We start from the raw sequence: 6,000 nt of genomic DNA, 5'->3' as shown, positions 1-6,000 counted from the left end.
TTGCTGATAAATGTTTATGTAAATAGCAATTCAAGGATAAGGGCTATCTGACTGGTGGTGAGGTGAATGATCATGACCTTTCTAAATGATGAAGCAGGCTCTAAAGGGCACAACACCTCCTCCTGTTCCTGTTATGTTCTAAGTGAGAAGAAAGGACATCCACTTTTTCTAATACTGTCTTTACATTTTGCCACTAAAGAGAACATATCTATTGCAGTTTAATAATTTCCCATAACTAGAATGTCAAATTTCATGCACAACTAGTGATATTAAAGATCCCATATTGAAGAATAAGTTACAGTCATGACACATTTTTGCATAAGAGCAAAGAGGCAACTGTGCTGCCCCATCTGCCGGTTTGTTGTAGAAATTCTGCAATATTGCTAATGGAGGAAATAAACTGTAGCGTTTTATCCATTGTGAATGAGCAGCATTACTGCAACATTCTAAACATTGACCCAGAGGAGAAGCGAGCACTGCCTCAATGCCAAATAGACAGACAATGAGAATAACTGAACTATTCACTAAGGGCAGCACAGTGGCACAGCGGTAGAGTTGCTGCCTTACAGTGCTTACAGCGCCAGAGACCTGGGTTTGATCCTGTCTATGGGTGCTTGTCTGTACGAAGTTTGTACTTTCTCCCCGCGACTGCATAGGTTTTCTCAGAGATCTTCGGTTTCCTCCCACACTCGAAAGACATACCGGTTAGTAGGTTAATTGGCTTGGTATAAGTGTAAATTGTCCCTAGTGTATGTAGGATAGTGTTAATCATTAGTCGGTGTGGACTCAAGGGCCGAAGGGCCTGTTTCCACGTTTTACCTCTAAACTAATACTAAACTAAACTATTCCAATGTTCTTATTAAATTGAAGTGTGCACAAAGCCTTATACTAATGAGAGGAAGAGATGACCAGGAGACACTAGGAGTGACACTAGGGGGTGACACCAGGAGACACTAGGGGTGACTAAACAATAATTTTGCTGAGAATACGTTGCTGAAATATCTATATTACTAAAAGTCTGATCTTGACCACTTCCTGTTGTTCTGTATATTGATTTTAGAAAAAATGCTGCCACTTACGGCTGTAATTTTTGGCCATCTTACTCAGAGTACCTCTCCGCTTTGCAGGACAAGAGGATTTTTCCCATCGATTAAAAATAAAAGAGTTATTAGTGTTTAAAAAATGTTGAGATTTTCTCTCCTGAAGGCCACGCCATTTCCGAAGGGAATATGAAACCCGGAAGTGTTGAGTGCCTCAGTCAGTCTCTGCAAGATGAGGGAGCGAGAGGGTCACGTCTCTCAGTCTGAGCTGTGAATAACACTGACCACATGTCTACTAAACTGTGAGTGGTTTTACTTACCTGTCAGTTCCCTTAATGTGGTTTGAAAATTTAGTTTGTGTAAGGAGTGAAGTCTAACACACTGTGACCTTTACCGGGTCCTTTATTATAGCACATGGCACACACGTCCCAGCACTGACTGCCTCTAGTCTTCAGGCGTGCTGGAACCAACAGGGAGGAACAAAGGGAGGATCTCACAGTTATACTGATATGGGTAGGCGTGGTTAGTGGTATTGAGGTAGCTACGTTATAGGTTGCATGCATAAACCATCTACAGTTTGGAAATCCTAAAGCTGTGTTGCCTTTGTTTGGAAATGCTAAAGCTGTGTTGTCTTTGGTTTGGAAATGCTAAAGCTGTGTTGCCTTTGGTTTGGAAATGCTAAAGATGTGCTGCCTAATTAAGTTGCCTTGCCTAATTAAAGTTGCCTTGCCCAATTAAAGTTGCCTTGCCCAATTAAAGTTGCCTTGCCCAAGTAATGTTGCCTTGCCCAATTAAAGTTGCCGTGCCCAATTAAAGCCCAATTAAAGTTGCCGTGCCCAATTAAAGTTGCTGTGCCTAATTAAAGTTGCCGTGCCCAATTAAAGTTGCCTTGCCCAATTAAAATTGCCTTGCCCAATTAAAATTGCCTTGCCCAATTAAAATTGCCTTGCCTTCTATATGATTAAAAGTCTAATCTTGACCACTTCCAGTTTGCACTTTATATTGATTTTAGAAAAAACGCTACCATGTACGGCTGTGATTTTTGGCCATCTTATTCAGTCCCCCATCGCTCATCAGGTGCCGAGGATTTTTCCCATCGATGAAAAATAAAAGGGTCATTAGTGTTTAAAAAATGTTGAGAATCTCTCTCCTGGCAATCGCGCCATGAAGGCCACGCCCCTTCTGATGGGAGGGAGGGAGGGAGGGTCTATGAAACGCAGAAGAGTTGGCATGGCTCACTCTCTGCAAGATGGAGGAGGGAGAGGTCAAGACTCGCTGTCTTTTGTGGCCTTGCACCCTGCTTGAAATGGTATGAAACTGCACTTGAATTTGGTGGCCTTGCACCCTGCTTGAAATGGAATCTCAAGGAATAGCCGTGAGTCAACTGCCAGCCCACCAGCCGTGAGTGAGTGAGTTGCCAGCACAACAGGCTTGAGTGACTGAGCCCCCACCCCAAGAATCCATTTGGCCTACAATGTCCATACTAGCCCTATGGAAACCAGTCCCTTCAGCCCATAACACCCATACTAGCGCTCCAGAAAGCCCCCCCCCCCCCCCTCCCCTCCACTGGCCACCAATATTGGAATTGGTGGAGAGGTGGAATATTGGGGGACCAGCCCTCCCATGTGATGCTGGGACCCAACGGGTTTCACTTAATCTATATATAATAATAGTGAATGTGTTGAATGGTGTTGCTGGGTAGTCATCTCCCAGTCTCCTTCTGTTAAAATTGAAAATACACATATTTGGAGATTTTGGTTTGGATTTATGGTTTTAATTTTTTTAAAAAACATTTTTATCCAAACCGACTCTGAGCCTTGGGGTTTTAACATTCCCCTTTAAATTTCAAATAATTCAATATTAACGTGGCTTTGTCCTGGTTGCACGTGGGAAGTGGGAGAAACTGAAATGTTGAACAACCACTTCTGCAGTATGGCTACACATTGAGGAACATGCTCCAAGTTATTGAGAGTTGGACTATGAGCCATAGACAATATGATCATCAAGTAGCTTCATTCAGCAGGAAGTCATGTATCTCATGTTGTATAGCAGTTTCAATTTGGCGAAAGATCAGAAAAGGGATGTGACTAGCAATTGGGCAGGAATATAGGATGGCAGTTATACAGGATCATCAGGGTTTTACCTAGTCCAAATGTCTTCAATTCAAATAATAAGTGTTTGTTTCAAATTGAGTCAAACATGCAATTACCTTATCATCAATATTGTTCAGTAACAAAATAATTAGATTAAGATAGAGTATTTCCGATATCGGTGGCACGTGACTTTTTTCCAAGAAGCAATCGATTTACAATCCAAGTCACCACTTTGACCCAGCCATCGTGCCGAGCAACTCCTTCCACAATAGTGGGTCCCACATTGGCCTCACCAGCTGTCTTAGAACCTGCAGTACTTCAAAGGAAAAAAGTTATCCTTGGCAACAAAGGAATTGCTAAAACTGTCGAAGAGAAAACTTTCACTCTCTGGCTTCTGCTGCTCCATGAAATCCCTATTCACATTTCTATTCATTTCTGCATTGGCTGCTCTTTTGAAGGAGTTGAGGCTACCCTTGAAATGCGTGGGGATTTTTGACGGGTCCATAGCCTGGACACCTGGTGTGGTGAGCAGCCCAAACTGGGAAAAATTGCCCTTTTGGATCTGTAGCAATTGAAATTACTAAGTAGTGAACTAAGTTGTGTATTTAAACAACCACATGTTGTTACAGAGTCACGTTGCAACTTGGGTTCAACGGGTATGAGCTACCTGGTTTCCATACAATTAAGAGCCATGACAGTACGATCTATGATTAATGCACCTGAGACTATTCCAATGCAGGCAGTGGTAGGGAGTTGTAGAATCAGCTGTATTGATGTAGTTCTGTGCACTCTGACTGGGAGTACCAAGTAGCCTCTTTGTTGCAGGGTTAAAAGAATGCACCCTTAGCACTTCAGAACAACAGAGTATGAACAGAATTTATGTAGTCCATGTTGGAAATTATGTGAATGAAATTAGGCTCTATTAATTAATGTGTATAGAATTGATATCTTTACAATGCAGAACCTCACAGATAGTAAAAATAAAAAGCTGCAGACGCTGAAAATGTGGAATATACGTTGAAATAAGGAAAAACATAATCTGCAAAGGGAAAAAAAAGTTAATATTTCAGACTGAAAAGTTTAAAAAGTTGTTAATTTACAGAGAAAGAGTAGCGGTGGAAGAAGCTAAGGGAATGTCTGTGATGGAGAAGTACTATGGTGACACAAATATTTTAAGCAATAGAGAGACTGCATTGACACCAGTAAAAAAGAAAAAGACATTGGGAGGGAATCTACCTAAGGAAGATGGGTAATAATATCTTGGTAATTAGATTATAGAATGAGTTTAAACCAAAAATCTATGTATGTTGGTGAGTGCATGAGCTGGAGTCGGGATAAGGATTGGTGTAGGGTTGGGTAAAAGTTCAGATGAAAGATATGCTTAATTTAAACTAAAAAACAAGGTTATAGAAGTTTGTGGTTATTTGGAAAATGCTGTAAATGCACATCGATGAATGCCAAATCCGGAAAAATGTTGAAACTTGAAAATTAAAGGCACTGAAATATTGTTACAAAATGGTGGAATTAAATAACTTTGATCTAATTGCCAAATAATTTTGGTGACATGGAGACCATCGTTGGAGACAGTGTGATCCAGGATACTGGACTTGTGAAAGAGCTGATGGCTGGGAGGTGGAGGTGTTAATCCTGATAATAAAAGATAGATGAAGAATATTTTGGCTTAATATATCAATAAGGGCAGGCGTTTTTGGAGCAGATGCCCAATGACATCCGCCTGCTTCTCGCTGGGTCCGATTTTACAGACTCCCTGCAGCTCGCTGAACGGGCGGAGGAGCTGTGGCTTTCCAAGCAGCAGGATGGTGGTTCCATCAGCCGGGTGTCTGCACTGTCATCATAGCGCCCTCGCCGGGCTGTTCCTCCTCAGGATAACTTCACTGGCTCGCCGTCCACCGCCCTGATTCGCAGTAAACGCCAGTGGTGTTATTACCACCAACGCTGGGGTGTGGAGGCCCGCCAATGCCACGCCCCCTGCTCATTTTTGGGAAATGCCTCGGTCGATCACCAGTAGAGTGGTTGGCCAGAAACCCCAGAGAGTTGTGAATTTGTGGAATTCCCTGCCACAGAGGGCAGTGGAGGCCAAATCACTGGATGGATTTAAGAGAGAGTTAGATAGAGCTCTAGGGGCTAGTGGAATCAAGGGATGTGGGGAGAAGGCAGGCACAGGTTATTGATTGGGGACGATGAGCCATGATCACAATGAATGGTGGTGCTGGTTTGAAGGGCCGAATGACCTCCTCCTGCACCTATTTTCTCTGTTTCTATGTTTCTATATATATAGTTAATAAGCAGTCTTATTACAAGGGTTCCTAGGTGGAAATGTGAGCAGATAGTTCAGAATTTTACATTGAGTTTGAGAAGCTGAAATTTTATTTTAGGTTGAAGACTTGAAACAATCACATTGCTATATTCCACCTCATAAGCATTCTGAATGTGCTTGATACATTGTCATACAAAGTGCCACTACACAGAATAAGGGGTTTATGATATCAGTAAGGATAGGGCATTTCATTAGTACAAATGCCAAGCAAAAAAATGAAAAGGTTGTATGCAGGGTGGCAGGATATTATTAAAGAAACATTGCATGAATCGGTCTTGGGTCATTACCAATTTATGAATTACAATAATGAATGAGCAGAAGGGACCAAAGCAACACATTAGAGGCTGCAAACCGTGTGAGGCTAATGGAAGAGTAAGCTTTATTTAGGATACAAAGTTCTTGCAAAAACATAACAAAGAGGAAATGTCATATAGGAATAAATGGTGTTGGAACAGTGAGCAAGAAGTAAATATTGGTTTTCAGGGAAATTTTGGATCCTTGCATACAAAATAATTAAAGATAACAGGCA

Source organism: Leucoraja erinacea, chromosome 7 (assembly GCF_028641065.1).
Source record: "Leucoraja erinacea ecotype New England chromosome 7, Leri_hhj_1, whole genome shotgun sequence".
Classification (NCBI taxonomy): Eukaryota; Metazoa; Chordata; class Chondrichthyes; order Rajiformes; family Rajidae; genus Leucoraja; species Leucoraja erinaceus.
Note: the sequence above shows the minus strand (reverse complement) of the source record.